Genomic DNA, 17,343 nt, shown 5'->3' on the forward strand with positions numbered 1-17,343 from the left:
TCCAGTCTTGAATGGGGGTGGACAATTAAACAACTAACGGGAGGAGGAGGCTCTGTAAACATCCCCATCCTCAAAGATGGCAGAGTCCAGCACCTGAGTGCAAAAGACAAGGCTGAAGCGTTTGCAAACATCTTCAGCCAGAAATGCCGAGATGATCCATCTCGGCCTCCTCCCGATATCCCGACCATCACAGAAGCCAGTCTTCAGCCAATTCGATTCACTCCACGTGATATCAAGAAAGGGCTGAGTGCACTGGATACAGCAAAGGCTATGGGCCCCGACAACATCCTGGCTGTAGTGCTGAAGACTTGTGCTCCACAGCTAATCGCGCCACCAGCCAAACCGTTCCAGTACAGCTACAACACTGGCATCTACCCGACAATGTGGAAAATTGCCCAGGCATGTCCTGACCACAAAAAGCAGGACAAATCCAATCCGACCAATTACCATCCCATCAGTCTACTCTCAAACATCAGCAAAGTGATGGAAGGTGTGGTCGACAGTGCTATCAAGCGGCACTTACTCACCAATAACGATGCTCAGTTTGGGTTCCGCCAGGACTACTCGGCTCCTGACGTCATTACAGCCTTGGTCCAAACATGGACAAAAGAGCTGAATTCCAGAGGTGAGGTGAGAGTGACTGCCCTTGACATCAAGGCAGCATTTGACCGAGTGTGACACGAAGAAGCCCTCGTAAAATTGAAGTCAATGGGAATCAGGGGGAAAACTCTCCAGTGGCTGGAGTCATACCTAGCACAAAGGAAGATGGTAGTGGTTGTTGGAGGCCAATCATCTCAGCCCCAGGACATTGCTGCAGGAGTTCCTCAAGTCAGTGTCCTAGGCCCAACCATCTTCAGCTGCTTCATCAATGACCTTTCCTCCATCATAAGGTCAGAAATGGGGATGTTCGCTGATGTTTGCATGGTGTTCAGTTCCATTCGCAACCCCTCAGATAATGAAGCAGTCCGTGCCCGCATGGAGCAAGACCTGGACAACATCCAGGCTTGGGCTGATAAGTGGCAAGTAACATTCGCACCAGACAAGAGCCAGGCAATGACCATCTCCAACAAGAGAGAATCTAACCACCTCCCCTTGACATTCATCGGCGAATCCCCCACCATCAACATCCTGGGGGTCACCATTGACCAGAAACTTAACTGGACCAGCCACATAAATACTGTGGCTATAAGAGCAGGTCAGAGGCTGGGTATTCTGTGGCGAGTGACTCACCTCCTGACTCCCCAAAGCCTTTCCACCATCTACAAGGCACAAGTCAGGAGTGTGATGGAATACTCTCCACTTGCCTGGATGAGTGCAGCTCCAACAATACTCAAGAAGCTTGACACCATGCAGGACAAAGCAACCCGCTTGATTGGCATCCCATCCACCACCCTAAACATTCACTCCCTCCACCACCGGCGCACCGTGGCTGCAGTGTGTACCAGCCACAGGATGCACTGCAGCAACTCACCAAGGCTTCTTCGACAGCACCTCCCAAACTCAAGACCTCTACCACCTAGAAGGACAAGGGCAGCAGGGAACAACACCACCTGCACGTTCCCCTCCAAGTCACACACCATCCTGACTTGGGAATATATCGTCGTCCCTTCATCGTCGCTGGGTCAAAATCCTGGAACTCCCTTCCTAACAGCACTGTGGGAGAACCGTCACCTCACGGACTGCAGCGGTTCAAGAAGGCGGCTCACCACCACCTTCTCAAGGGCAATTAGGGATGGGCTATAAATGCTGGCCTAGCCAGCGACACCCACATCCCATGAACGAATTTTAAAAAAAGAAACCTCGAGGAATACGTCCAACCAGAGTTGGCAACACTAACTCTCTGTTCTTCTTTGAACATTGCAATGGGATCTTTTACATCCACCTAACAGACAGCAGCCAGGGCCTTGTTTTTATGTCTCATCTGAAAGACGGCACCTCTGATTATGCAGCACTCCCTCGGTGCTGCACTGAAGTATCAGCTTAGATTATGTGCTCAAGTGTTGACATGTGGCTGGACGCACTAAACTGAGATGAAAGTGCTATTGACTCAGCCACACTGACACGCCTAGGCAGAAATAATATATGGATGGATGTTATGCAACAGTAGAAAAAAAAAAGAGGAAATTTTTATTCATTGAAATTCAGATTCAAAATCCAGTTCAAAGGCCATCGGTGGAATAACTGGACTGTTAATGGACTAGAAATCCAGAGAACATGTGGTCGAATCCTACTGTGGCAGTTTGAGAATTTGAATTCAGTTTAAAAAAAGCTGGCAATAAAAAGCTGGTATCAGTAAAAGTGACCATGAAGCTGTCAGATTGTCATAGAAACCCAACTGGTTCACTAACAATCTTTAGGGAAACTAACCTGCAGTCATTACCTGGTCTGGCCTCTATGTGACTCCAGTCCCACACCAATGTGGTTGACTCTTAACTGCCCTCTGAAGTGGCCTAGCAAGGCACTCAGTTGTATGAAAACCTGGGCAACTAGGGATGGGCAGTGACACCCACATCCAGAGAATGAATTTAATAAGAAACTACTCCATCGAGCATCCCAGCACGGACAAGTTGCGTGCATCAGTCAATCCTGACCCGAGAAACCTTAGGTAAAACGCAAGTGAAATCTCCCTTTTACAAAATCGACAGTTGCAAACATGCAACATGCTTTCTTTTACTTTGGCAATGGCAACATTATTAGTGGAGTTGGTTGGGTGGAGTGACTGAAATGAATCAACATTACTAGCTGCACAATGAAGAAAAATACATTTTTGTAGTGTGTACTTGAAGTAGAATGTTGTGTATCCCTCCCTTCATTTGACACATAAAAATACATTTTTTGATGTATATTCAGATAAGATTTAGGTGATCAACTTGCCGTGACCATCAAACAGAATATTGCACCCCTCAAGTAGACTACAATTGCATTTTGTGTATAATATTTTGTATTAATTATATTATATATAACCAGCAACATAAGTGCCCTATTATGGTTATGGAATATAGGTTAATTGCTGCAGAAATGGGGCCTTACTGAGATCCCCATCTCACCTTCAAAGCAGGGAGGAGTTGTCAAGCAAGAGGCCAGTGAGTTTCTCAGAGGATAAGGGTAGAAGTGTCAGCCCTGGGGCACCTCTTACGCTTTTCCTGACACCGGTTTCAAAATAGTTACAAACAGGTCAAAGATAGTATGTGGTACAGCGAGAAAATTAATCATAGAATCATACAGTGCAGAAGGAGGCCATTCGGTCTATCGTGCCTGTGCTGGCTCTTTGAAAGAGTTATCCGATTAGTCCCACTCCCCTGCTCTTTCCCCAGAGCCCTGCAAATTTTTCTTTTTCAAGTATTTCTCCAATTCCCTTTTGAAAGTAATTATTGAATCTGCTTCCACCGCCCTTTCAGGCAATGCATTCCAGATCATAACAACTCGGTGCGTAAAAAACAATTCTCCTCATCTCCCCTCTGGTTCTCACTAATAAAGGAGTCTCACTCTCAACCAAAAAAAAAGACATATTACATTTATTACGAGTGTTGTTTCCTTTCGTTTTAAGTTCAATTCCACTTCCTTAACATGAGAAGGTCCTTCATTTTTACTATTGCCATATGAGCCCATTCCCTCCTCATCGCCCCAAAGGAACAAAGCAAAATCGCCTGGGGGGAAAAGATATATACTCACAAGATCACTTTTTTAACACTTAGATCAAAAGGATGATTTTAGTCGTAAAATAATACCCCAAAAGTATGGAAACAGACATTGCAAAAGGTGAGACTGTCTTCACACAAACTGAATTCTGCCGTAGTCGTTGTTCTATGGTTTATTTTTAGTATCCTGCTCTTTAATTTGCATTTGGTTAATTGTGTCATTTCACAAACAGACATAGACCTACAATTGCCTGGGAGCTGCTCCTGCTTTGCGACGGACATCCCATTTTATGCTCGTAAACGGCGTTTCACCTGCCAAAGTTTCACTGGTAGAGCGGGAGCAGCAGTGAGGAAATTCCCAGCCAATTTTGACTTTGCCCTCTTCTTCCCCATTCCTCCCAACAGAGTCATGTTACTACTATACCAAAAAAAATAGAAATGCACATAAACTTTTTGGTTTGTAAGTTAAAAGCCCCTCACAGAATTTTTTTTTTCCCCCTGTAATTGTGTGGTTTTTTTAACGTTCATCAAGGTGACGCATGTTAGTACTGGGAAATGGAACTCTCTTCCATTTCAGGTGCCCAGTGACAACATCAAGCACGCTCAGGTCAGGTACAAGCATGGTGAGATATAAAGTAAAGCTCCCTCTTCTTTGCCCCATCAATATGCCTTAGCCGGAACCTCAGCAGAGCACCCCCATATTGCACAGGTATGGCATCTCTTCCCCTAGTCCCACAACAACTACACCTAGACCTTGTCTGAATGACATTACCAATTCGTGCTGAATTAAGGCGGTTTTGTGCTGCCCTTAATCCATCAGTTTGGGCTGGATATGAATTTGAACCCAGGACCAGCTCGCCTCAGAATTTTCATATTTAATAGGGGGGGGGTTATTAAAAAAAAAGGCAATTGTGGCAAGTTCGCTCTGTCAATTTCATGAGCTATATCCCTTACCAAAACAGAGCACCTGTCCAGTGCGGTGAAATCAAACATCTAATTTTTCCTTTTTACACAGCAAGTTGTTATGATCTGGAATGCACTGCCTGAAAGGGTGGTGGAAGCAGATTCAATAGTAACTTTCTAAAGGGAATTGGGTAAATACTTGAAAAGCAAAAACCTGCAGGGCTATGGGGAAAGAGCAGGGGAGTGGGACTAACTGGATAACTCTTTCAAAGAGCCAGCACAAGCACAATGGGCTAAATGGCCTCCTTTTGTATTGTTAGATTCTATGACTCTAAAAAATATGAATGTACAAAAAATATTAGAGCTAGAGATACATGAGCACAGTTCCTCCAAGGAACAGATTGGGATACAGATTGAAAGAAAAAAAAACCTGCGTGTATATAATGCCTTTCATGTGCTCATGATGTCCCAAAGTACTTCTTAGCCTTCACTTTCGTTTTGAAGTATAGCCACAAATGTTATATCTGTGCAGCCTCTGAGTTGGAATTGTTGCTCTCACATGCTTCCTCCCCCCACCTCTAACTCAATCTGCCGGATACCTTGCAGTCACCACTCACTCAGCACACACACCTGCACATCTCTCGAAGCAGGCAATGACCTCGCTTACCTCTCGGAGACCCCTCCTGGACTCCCGAGGAGTCCATGAACCCCAGTTTGAAGACCAGCAACTTATAGGAGATGCCCAAATTCACATTTTTCACATCTGGGTCGGCTTCATGTTTGTCCCTTTAGAGATTCTGAGTCAGATGGTCGTGGGTTCAAATCCCGCTCCAGAGACTTGAGCACAAATATCCAGGCTGACACTTCCAGTGTGGTACTGAGGGAGTGCTGCACTGTCGGAGGTGCCGTCTTTCGGATGAGACCTAAACTGGGGCCCCATCTACCTCTCAGGTGGATGTAAAAGATCCCATGGCACTATTTCGAAGACGACCAGGGGAGTTCTCCCCTGTGTTCTGGTCAATATTTATCCTTCAACCAACATCACTAAAAAAACAGATAATATGCTCATTTATCTCACTGCTGTTTGTGAGGCCTTGCTGTGTGCAAATTGGCTGCCGCATTTCCTACATTACAACAGTGACTACACGTCAAGAAGTACTTCATTGGCTGTAAAACGCTTTGGGAGGTCCTGAAGTCGTGAAAGGCACTGTATAAATGCAAGTTCGTTCTTTACGTCCAAACCATCAAGGTGATAGCTACTTAAAACAAAACTTCAAAATACATGGAGGTTACTGATAACGCTTCAGCAAAGAATTAACTGATCAATAAATTTGACATGGTTTCACTGCTCGTGTCCTTTAAGACTGCCGCACTGCACCAGATTCCACTTATTTTTAGATTTACTTTGCTCGTAATTATGCTAACACTGCAACTAGGTGGTAGATTGGCACCACATGACGCCTGTGCTTTTTTTTTGCAGCATATTACAGACGCACAGTGCAAAGATACAGATCTGATCAGTGAGTAGTTGGGTATGGTGTATGAAGAATGGTATGAAATCTTACTGGTGCTGTGTGAATACATTGACAACAGAGGGGGGGGGGCAGCTGTAATCCAGTATTCTAGTTCTCAGTGAATATGTCTACAGTACCAGCGCACCATGGGTCAGGTCAGGGTGCAACTCACATCATTAACAAGCCTCTGAAGGCTAAAATAAATCTTCTGAACATTGCGTCAAGCAGTGAAGGTTCAGAATTGACAGAGGTCCTCTTTTTCCTTTAAGCTAATGACATGAATTAGTAGCCAGTTATGCAAAAATATCGCACAAAATAAAAATGATACTTTTACCATTGAGGCTTAAAAACCAGAATGAGTCACTTTGCGACCCAATATATACACACTATCGGAGAGGGAAACAAAATCAGTTATTGATCGAGGCAGTAGCTGATATGATTTATCTCTGGGAGTGAGTATAGCTTGGCTCATTTATGAAGATAAACTCCAAAGCCTGGTGTATGTTTTGGTTTATAATTAGAAGGTATTTTTGCATTTTTATTTTAACAGTTGTCAGTTTTAAATGATAACTTTTTTTTCCTCAGACCAAAAAGAGAAAAGTGAAACTTGGCAGAGCCGCGTCACTTGGGTTAAAGTGGATTTTGGACACGTGCCCCTCGCCCCACCCCAACCCGAAAGTTTTGTTCATATTACAGCTTCTCGAAATTTGTAGCTAAGTTGCAGATCTCCAAGAGTAAGTGCTGTAAGTATTTTGCTCTAATTACAACTTCAACAAATACACTCGTCTTTTGCCTTTTGGAATTTTAATAAGCCAGCATATTTTACTTAGGTTATGAGGTGGGCCTGGCATGAAGCTCCCATTGTTTGCCTGCACGGTAATACAGCTAACAAATTGAATTAAAGACAGGCTAAATAAACACAAGGATAGGTCATTCCATTTGTGACAACGTCTAATAGGGCCTTTAGCACAAACATCGATGATCAAGGGTGGTTAATAAAGATTTCAAAGTTTTACAATGGAAGATCAGTGAGATTAGAACCAGGATGAAGTCATCCGGTCAGAAGAGATAACAAAATGTGATTCACTATTCAAAGAAGCATGGCCTTCTTGAAAACAAAATGGTTGGCAAACCTTATCTGTAAGCAAACAGCTTATTTTAGATCACATCATCCTGAGTGAGTGACATCATCCACTCTCTACACAGCATTCTTCCTCCACACATGGTTAACAAACACTCTCTCACAAGACGGTGTCCCTAAAAAAAAAGGGTTCTATCGCAGCATACTGTAAAATCAGCCTTGGAGAACATCAGCCGAAGTACCAAATATTCCAAACTTCGCAATACCTTTTATCCCCGATTACAAATAAAAGGCAATACTGAGTAAAGATCCCACTTCTCTCCAGACACGTCACAGGAGGGTTATCAGACTAAATTGACATCGAGCCACAGAGATATTAGGAAAGGTGACCAAAAGAGGTAGGTTTTAAGGAGCGTCTTAAAGGAGAGATAGAGGGAGAGAGGCAGATGGTTTAAGAGAGGGAATTCCAGAGCTTAGGGTCTAGGCAGCTGAAGGCACGGCCCCCCAATGGTGGAGGGAAGAAAATCGGGGCTGGGCAGGAGGTCAAAAATACTAAACTGAAAAGTCCAACACTGAAGTCTACACAAATACCTGGGCAGCATTATAAAAGCCTTCACACTATTCATCAAAAATTGATCCCTCTATATTCATTCCTACAACAACTAGCATGTATGTCACTATAACCAATCTTTTTATCAATTAACAACAGACACTGGACAAAGCATTAGCTGTCCTGGATCCAATGGTAAAATAGCAGCCGTCTATGCTGACTTTCCTTTTTTGGACTATACATGACTGGGAGATCAGTGTTCAACCTGCTATCAAAATGACGTTCGGCTCTTATTAAATAGCCGTCAGGTCAGGCAAAGCAGCTGCAGAGCAGGCACTTTAAAGGCAATGAATGAACTCAACAGGATGGGCTGTTTGGAAGCTGTCACTGCAAACTGTAATGGTTCATCAGCAAAGTTTAAACCATGAAGCAAATCCATCAGCACTGTTCTACAAATGCCAAAAAATATTGACATTTGGCTTGCAAGTGTCGAAATCAGCTCCAAGGAGCTCAGAATCAGGATAGTGAGTTATTAATATAGAAAGGGGTTGCCCACCTAGAAGGCAACAAGAACTTGCATTTATATAGCGCCTTTCACAACCTCAGGATGTCCCAAAGTGCTTTACAACCAATGGAGTACTTTTGAAGTGTAGTCACTATTGTAATGTAGGAAATGCGGCAGCCAATTTGTGCACAAGATCCTACAAACAGCAATGAAATAATGAACAGATAATCTGTTTTTAATGATGATGGTTAAGGGATAAATATTGTCCTGGACACCAGAGAGAACTCGCCTGCTCTTCTTTGAAAAATAGTGCCATGGGATGTTTTACATCCACCTGAGAGGGCAGATGGGGCCTCGGTTTAACGTCTCATCCGAAAGACAGCACCTCCGATAGTGCAGCCCTCCCTCGGTACTGCACTGGAGTGTCAGCCTAGATTTTATGCTCAAGTCTCTGGAGTGGGACTTGAGCCCACGACCTTCTGACTCAGAGGCGAGAGTGCTACCAACTGAGCAACAGCTGACACTATGAAAGGCAGAGACTGGAGGCGAGTCATAAGCTCGTGGCTGCTAAAGGAATAAGCCCGTCCACAAAGTTCATATCCCTTTCAATTTTTATCCACAAACAAAATTGGCACATGCACATTATTTTGCAACAGGCAATTTAATATGAATTTTTAAGTCAGGTTCGATCAAAAATCAGCCAATTACAACAAACATTTTAATAACAATCTTTTAAGAGCTCCTGCAGCCATTATAAATGACGGAAAGTTTGGTAACAGTTGTGGAGAGTGCAATTTTTACGTATAGTGGAATTTTGAGAAATCCCAATTCTGAATTCTAGCAAAAATATGTGAAAAGATGGCTGGGTGGTTAAAATATGGATAAATAAACTTGATTGGGCATTAAAACACATTACGAAGAAATGGAACATGAATTTTTTTTAAAAATGTAAATAGGAAGCTTTTATTTTTCACAAAGCACGTTGTGATGAATGCATCAGCACTAGGTGTTGTAAAGTGTACAGCTCTCAGAGAATAGTCACAAATGTTTAAAAAAACCAACATGGTTGTACAGCACAAACAATATTATGAAAATAAACAAAAAAAAGTGATGGAAATACATAGCAGTTCAACATAATGAGGACAGGTTGTGCTTGTCATTTTAAATGTGTTTAAAGACCATTACCAGATAACTGAGAGGCCTGCTGTGTATTTCCTGTATTTTCTGTTTTTATTTTAGATTTACATTCCATGCCCGCCCCTCCCCCCCATCCCCACAATCGTAACCTAGAGGAATAGAGCAGATGGGTTTCCATCTGCATTAGTCTCATAGGATATGTCGTTGGCATGGCCACGCAGACTACAGTCCATATAACAGATCAGAGAATCAGAGTCACTACAGGCAGTTCTGTCTGTAGGAACATATTGCTCATTTAAAAGATGTACCCTTCTCAGTCACTTACAAAGGAAACGACAGTAGTTTACATTGTGTATAAGACTCTAGATTTGTAACAAAGCACAGCTCATGTACCAAAGACACATCCTGGAGGGCAGTGTTTAAACTGTGCTGCAAATTGTAACAGAAAAGCTCTCTCACTGTACTTGTTAGACATTAGCTTGTCTACAGTATACACGCTTTTGTGTTCAGTTAACTCAGAAAAAAAAATTAGCTCATGCTTTACATTGTCCTGATACTTAGTAAAAAAAAAATACAAATTTCACTTATTCCTAAAATGGCTTTGTTGAGGCTTTTTCTTCTACTTTGGCTCCCGGTCTGGGAATGCCTCTATTTTAAAATTCTCATCCTTGTTTTCAAATCCCTCCATGGCGTCGGCCCTCCCTATCTCAGTAACCTCCACCAGTCCTACAACCCTTCGAGATCTCTGCTCTCCTCCAATTCTTGCCTCTTATGCATCCCCGATTTTCAAACCATTGGTGGCCGTGCCTTCAGCTGCCTAGTCCCTAAGCTCTGGAATTCCCTCCCTAAATCTCTCTACTTCTCTCTCTTCCTGTAAGACACTCCTTAAAACCTACCTCTTTGACCAAACTTTGGGTCACCTGTCCTTATATCTCCTTATGTGTCTCGGTGTCAAATTTTGTTTGATAATCACTCCTCTGAAGCACCTTAGGACATTTTACTACATTAAAAGGTGGTATATAAACGCAAGTTGTTGTTGTTAGCAATTTTCATGGGAGGGCAAAGTACTTGCAGTAAGTTCCAATATACACTAAGTGGCCAAACTTGTTGTCCATCATAAAAATCAAGTTGTACCCACAAGTGTATGCTGTGAATTGTAACCTCTTCACGTGAGCAGGTTCAACTAGGAACATGCATAAACTGAATGCTCAACACCCTCACAGGAGGTACAGGCTTCTGACGGAAAACATTGACAGAGGTATTTCTAACAGAAAATGCTATTTTATATATAATTTGAATCATTTACTTGTATATTCTATGTAATACCAAGATTACAACACAGAAACAGGCCATTTGGCCCAATAGGTCTATGCCGGTGTTTATGCTCCGCATGAGTTATGCTCCGCATGAGCCTCCCCCCACCCCTCTTCATCTCACCCTATCACCATATCCTTCTATTCCTTTCTCCCTCACGTGTTTATCTAGCTTCCCCTTAAATGCATCTAAACAATTTGTCACAACTACTCCATGTGGTAGTGAGTTCTACATTCTAACCACTCTCTGGGTAAAGAAGTTTCTCCTGAATTCCCTATTGGATTTATTAGTGACTATCTTATATTGATGGCCTCTAGATCATTGTTTAATGTTTTTGTTTCACACGTTTAAATGAAATTCAACTTTCCTCAACTTTTCTTTTTTATGTTTCTAATTGCTCAGCTCAGTGGGAAACCCAAGATGGCAACTAAAATGTTTTTCAAAAAAATAATTTTGAGCAATCTGAATGATTCTTTGATGAATATATCTTACTGACTGGACTCACTGCCTAGTATTTTGTCATGTTTTCTAGCCACTTTTCTCTCTTGGTTAATATGTCCTCTCCCTCCTCAGTTCGGATTTGTTGCTGTTTTATTACATAGAATATGCAGCACAGAAACAGGCCATTCGGCCCAACTGGTCCATGCCGGTGTTTATGCTCCACACGAGCCTCCTCCCACCCTTCTTCCTCTAACCACAGCAGCAAAACCTTCTATTCATTTCTCCCTCATGTGTTTATCTAGCTTCCCCTTAAAATGCATCTATGCTATTCGCCTCAACTACTCCTTGTAGTAGCAAGTTCCACATTCTAACCACTCTCTGGGTAAAGATGTTTCTCCTGAACTCCCTATTGGATTTATTAGTGACTACTGCGTATTTATGGCCCCTAGTTTTGGACTCCCCCACAAGTGGAAACATCTTCTCTATGTCTACCCTATCAAACCCTTTCATTATCTTAAAGACCTCTATCAGGTCACACCTCAGCCTTCTCTTTTCCAAAGAAAATAAAGAGCCCAGCCCGTTCAACCTTTCCTGATAGTTATAACCTCTCAGTTCTGGTATCATCCTTGTAAATCTTTTTTGCGCCTTCCCCGGTATCTCGATATTCTTTTTAGTTTAATGTGGAGACCAGAACTGTGCACAGTACTCCAAGTGTGGTCTAAGCAAAGTTCTATACAAGTTTAACGTAACTTCTGAATGAATACAATAGTTCAACCAACTATCAGTAAATTTGCATTTAAAATTGTATGATGCTTGAATTGTGACAGAAGCAAACACTAGACATACCAAAGAGAGAGAGAGAGAGAGAGAGAGAGAGAGAGAATGGTTACAGCACGGAAGGAAGCCATTCGGCCCATCGAGTCCATGCCAGCTCTCTGTAAGAGCAATCCTGTTCCACTCCCCAACCCTGTCCCCATATCCCTGCAAATTTTTTCCCTTCAAGTACTTATCCAATTCCCTTTTGAAAGCCACGATTGAATCTGCCTCCACCCACTCCCTCGGTCAGTGCCTTCCGGGTCACAACCACTCGCTGTGTAAAAAAGTTTTTTCTCATGTCGCCTTTGGTTCTTTTGCCAATCACCTTAAATCTGTGCCCTCCGGTTCTTGATCCCTTCTGCCAATGGGAACAGTTTCTCTCGATCTACTCTGTCCAGACCCTTCATGATTTTGAATACCTCTATCAAATCTCCTCTCAACCTTCTCTGCTCCAAAGGAGAACAACCCCAGCTTCTCCAGTCTATCCACGTAATTGAAGTCCCTCATCCCTGGAACCATTCTAGTAAATCTCTTCTGCACCCTCTCTAAGAACCAGTGTTTTATAAAGGTTATCATAACCTCCTTTGCTTTTGCACTCTATTTATAAAGCCCAGGATCCTGTATGCTTTCTTAACCGTTTTCTCAAACTGCCCTACCACCTTCAACGATTTGTGCACATATACCCCCAGATCTTTGCGTTCCTACACCCCTTTTAGAATTGTACCCTTTAGTTTATATTGCCTCTCCTTGTTCTTCCTACCAAAATGTATCATTTCACACTTTTCTGCATTGAATTTCATCTGCCACGTTTCCACCCATTCCACCAGCCTGTCTATGTTCTCTTGAAGTCTATCACTATCCTCCTCACTGTTCACTACACTTCCAAGTTTTGTGTCATGTGCAAATTTTGAAATTGTGCCCTGTACACCCAAGTCCAAGTCATTAATATATATCAAGAAAAACAATGGTCCTAATACCGACCCCTGGGGAACACCACTGTATACCTCCCTCCGGTCTGAAAAACATTGTTCACCACTACTCTTAACCAATTTTGTATCCATGCTGCCACTGCCCCCTTTATTCTATGGGCTTCAACTTTGATGACAAGCCTACTATGTAGCACTTTATCAAATGCCTTTTGGAAGTCCATATACACTACATCAAGGGCATTGCCCTCATCCACCCTCTCTGTTACCTCATCAAAAAACTCTATCAAGTTGGTTAAACATGATTTGCCTTTAACAAATCCATGCTGGCTTTCCTTTATTAGTCCATACTTGTCCAAGTGACTGTTAATTTTGTCCCGGATTATCGTTTCTAAAAGTTTCCCCACTACCGATGTTAAACTGACTGGCCTGTAGTTGCTGGGTTTATCCTTACACCCTTTTTTGAAATTCTCCAGTCCTCTGGCATCACCCCCATATCTAAAGGATGTTTGGAAGATTATGGCCAGTACCTCTGCAATTTCCACCCTTACTTCCCTCAGCAAAGGAAGGGTGCACCCCATCTAGACTAGGTGACTTATCTACTTTAAGTGCCGCTAGCCTTTCTAGTACCTCCTCTATCAATTTTTAGCCCATCCAGTATCTTAACTACCTCTTCACTTATTTTGGCAGCATCTCCTTCCTTGGTAAAGACAGATGCAAAGAACTCATTTAGTAACTTAGCTATACCCTCTGCCTCCATGAGTAGATCTCTTTTCTGGTCCCGAATCAGTCCCACTCTTACTACTCGTTTACATTCCTATAGAAGACTTTTCGATTCCCTTTTATTAGCCACCAGTCTATTCTCATACTCTCTCGCTGCCACACTTATTTCCTTTATGGCCTGTGCTCTGAACTTTCTATATTCAGCCTGGTTCTCACTTGTATTATCAACCTGACATCTGTCGTACGCCCCTTTTTTCTGCTTCATCTTACTCTCTACCTCTTTTGTCATCTAGGGAGCTCTGGTTTTAGTTGCCCTACCTTTCTCCCTCATGGGAATGTATCTAGGCTGCACCTGAACCATCTCCTCTTTAAAGGCCGCCCATTGTTCATTTACAGTTTTACCTACCAATCTTTGATTCCAATTTACCTGAGCCACATCTGTTCTCATCCCATTGAAATTGGCCCTCCTCCAATTGAGTATTTTTTACTTTAGAGTGGTTCTTCTCCTTTTCCATAGCTAATCTAAACCTTATGATACTATGTTCACTGTTCCCTAAATGTTCCCCCACTGATACTTGCTCCACCTCATTTCCCAGAACCAGATCCAGCAATGCCTCCTTCCTTGGGCCAGAAACGTACTGGTCAAGAAAGTTCTCCTGAACACACTTCAAAAATTCCTCCCCATCTTTGCCCCTTACAGAGGAGAAGGAGAAAGAGAAAGAGAAAGAGGAGAGAGAGAGAGAGAGAGATATGGAATGGAATATATTAGCAGATCTCCGTGGTATTACTCACGGTGTGTCAAAGGTTACACTGTTCCAAAGAAGACTGAGGTACACATCGTTAGAGAAAGGAGTTTGAAAGAGAGCTGGCCAGAGAGACTGGAGTAAATATTTTTTGATTGGTTCCTAGAAGAAAAAAGTAAAAGTTTTTCTTACCTACTGTAGATAGATAAATAAATACAATTAATATATATGGCAACCGTTTCTCGAAGGACGATGGTGTAAGGACCACAATAAATAATTACATCTATACATATGAACAATCGCAATATAAACATAAGAAATGCAGTTGCTGTAGCCATTTAGAATACATTACACATTGCAAAATATAAAAGATTCAATATGTCACATGTAATGTCCTGCAAGCAATGATAATATAGATGACTATAGTCTGTTTTTTTTCAGAAAGTTACGTCAGATAAACAAATTCACACTTTGCCTTAAAGATAATGACTAGGGTAGCGGGAGGTAATTCTCCATCCCAATCGCACTCTGACCTCGGCCTCCTAATTTGTTCCAATGCAGCTCAACGCAAGCTCGAGAAACAACACATCATCTCTCAATTAGGCACTTTACAGCCTTCCGGACTCAACATTGAGTTAACAACTTCAGATCATAACCACTACTCCTATTTTCTCAGACAGTAAGTACTGGTAATGGTTCTACTGTAACCAGTCACTTCTTCTCTGCACCCGTCTTTACTTGTCCCATTACCACCCTCTTTTGCCTTGCACCATTATCCCGATTGTCATTTAATCATTCCTGCCCCCTACCCTATCACAGACCTTCCCCTTTGTTATTTCCTCCCCTCCCCTCTTTTCCCTGGCTCTGCACTTGCTTAAAAACTGTCAAATCTCTAACTTCTTCCAATTCTGGTGAAAGGTCATTGACCTGAAATGTTAACTCTATTTCTCTCTTCACAGATGTTGCCTGGCTTGCTGAGTGTTTTCCAGCATTTCCAGTTTTTATTCCAGGTTTCCAGTATCAACAATATTTTGCTTTTGTTTTAGTGGGAGGAAGAGTTTTTCTTTAAAAGCACATGTGGCTGTTTTAGTTAACAGACTGCATAAACTAACAACTTCTAGTACACGGTTATATACATAATTTACCTCAGCTATATTAAAAAAGACTTGCATTTATGTAGAATCATAGATAATTTACAGCACAGAAGGAGGTAATTCGGCCCATCGTGTCCACGCCGGCCGAGAATGAGCCACCCAGCCTAATCCCGCTTTCCAGCACTTGATCCATTGCCTTGTAAGTCACGGCTCTTCAGGTGCACATCCAGGTACTATTTAAATGAGTTGAGGGTTTCTGCCTCTCCCACCCTTTCAGGCTGTGAGTTCCAGGCCTCCACCACCCTCTGGGTGAAAACATTTTTCCTCAGCTCCCCTCTAATCCTTCTACCAATTTAAATCTATGATCCCCTGGTTATTGACCACTCTGCTAAGGGAAATAGGCCCCTCATAATTTTGTACACTTCAATTAAATCACCCCTCAGCCTCCTCCGTTCCAAAGAGAACAACCCCAGCCTATCCAATCTTTCCTCATAGCTAAAATTCTCCAGTCCTGGCAACATCCTCGTAAATCTCCTCTGTATCCCTCTCTAGTGCAATTACATCCTTCCTGTAATGTGGTGAGCAGAACTGTACACAGTACTCAAGCTGTGGCCTAACCAATGTTTTATACAGTTCCAGAATAATCTCCCTGCTCTTACATTCTGTGCCTCGGCTAATAAAGGAAAGTATCCCGTATGCCTTCTGAAAACATCTTACCTACTGTCCTGCTACCTTCAGGGATCTGTGGTCATGCACTCCAAGGTCTATCACTTCCTTTACACCTCTCAGTATCCTCCCATTTATTGTGTATTCCCTTGCCTTGTTTGCCCTCCCCAATACCTCACACTTCTCTGGATTGAATTCCATTTGCCACTTTTCTGCCCACATGACCAGTCCATTGATATCTTCCTGCAGTCTACAGCTTTCCTCCTCATTATCAATTACACGGCCAATTTTTGTATCATCTGCAAACTTCTTAATCATGCCCCCTACATTTAAGTCCAAATAAATATATCAAAAAAGCAAAGGGACCTAGTACTGAGCCCTGCGGAACCCCACTGGAAACAGCCTTCCAGTCACAAAAACACCCGTCAACCGTTACCCTTTGCTTCCTGCCACTGACCCAATTCTGGATCCAATTTGCCACTCTCCCTTGGATCCCATGGGCTTGTACTTTTTTGACCAGTCTGCCATGTGGGACCTTGTCAAAAGCCTTGCTAAAATCCATGTGCACTACATCAAATGCACTACCCTCATTGACCCGCCTTGTTACCCCTTCAAAAAATTCAATCAAGTTAGTCAGGCACGACCTTCCCTTAACAAATCCATACTGACTGTCCAAGATTACTCTGTGCCTTTCTAAGTGACGGTTTATCCTGTCCCTCAGAATTGATTCCAATAATTTGCCTACCACCGAGGTTAGACTGATTGGCCTGTAATTACTCGATCTATCCCTCGCTCCCTTTTTAAACAATGGTACAATGTTAGCAGTCCTCCAACCCTCCGGCACCATGCCTGTATCCAGTGAAGATTGGAAAATGATGGTCAGAGCCTCCGTTATTTCCTCTCTTGCTTCTTTTAACAACCTGGGATACATTTCATCTGGCCCTGGTGATTTATCTACTTTCAAAGATGCGAATCCCCTTAATACTTCCTCTCTCACTAAGTTTATCCAATCCAATATTTCACACTCCTCCTCCTCCTTAACTACAATCTCTGCATCGTCCCTCTCTTTTGTGAAGACAGACGCAAAGTATTCATTAAGAACCATACCCACATCTCCCGCCTCCACACACAGGTTACCTTTTTGGACTCTAATAGGCCCTACTCTTTCCTTAGTTATCCTCTTGCTCTTAATGTATTTATAAAACATTTTTGGGTTTTCCTTGGTTTTACTTGCCAATATATTTTCATGCCCTCTCTTTCCTTTCCTAATTTCCTTTTTACTTTCACCCCTG

General features: G+C 42.5%; 1 protein-coding gene across 3 annotated transcripts in view; it reads right to left on the minus strand.

Moving 5' to 3' along the window:
- The window catches only part of LOC137320211 (myelin basic protein-like), a 200,204-nt gene that overhangs the window by 176,650 nt on the left and 6,211 nt on the right, over nucleotides 1-17,343 (minus strand). The window contains exon 1 of one of the 3 annotated variants that reach the window (XM_067981943.1): nucleotides 14,341-14,448. The exons of the other annotated variants lie outside the window; for them this stretch is intronic. The gene's annotated coding sequence lies outside the window, so the exon portion shown is untranslated. Of the gene's footprint in view, nucleotides 1-14,340; nucleotides 14,449-17,343 lie in introns of those variants that run through there. 3 annotated transcript variants of the gene reach the window in all.

This window comes from Heptranchias perlo, chromosome 3, assembly GCF_035084215.1.
Source record: "Heptranchias perlo isolate sHepPer1 chromosome 3, sHepPer1.hap1, whole genome shotgun sequence".
NCBI lineage: Eukaryota > Metazoa > Chordata > Chondrichthyes > Hexanchiformes > Hexanchidae > Heptranchias > Heptranchias perlo.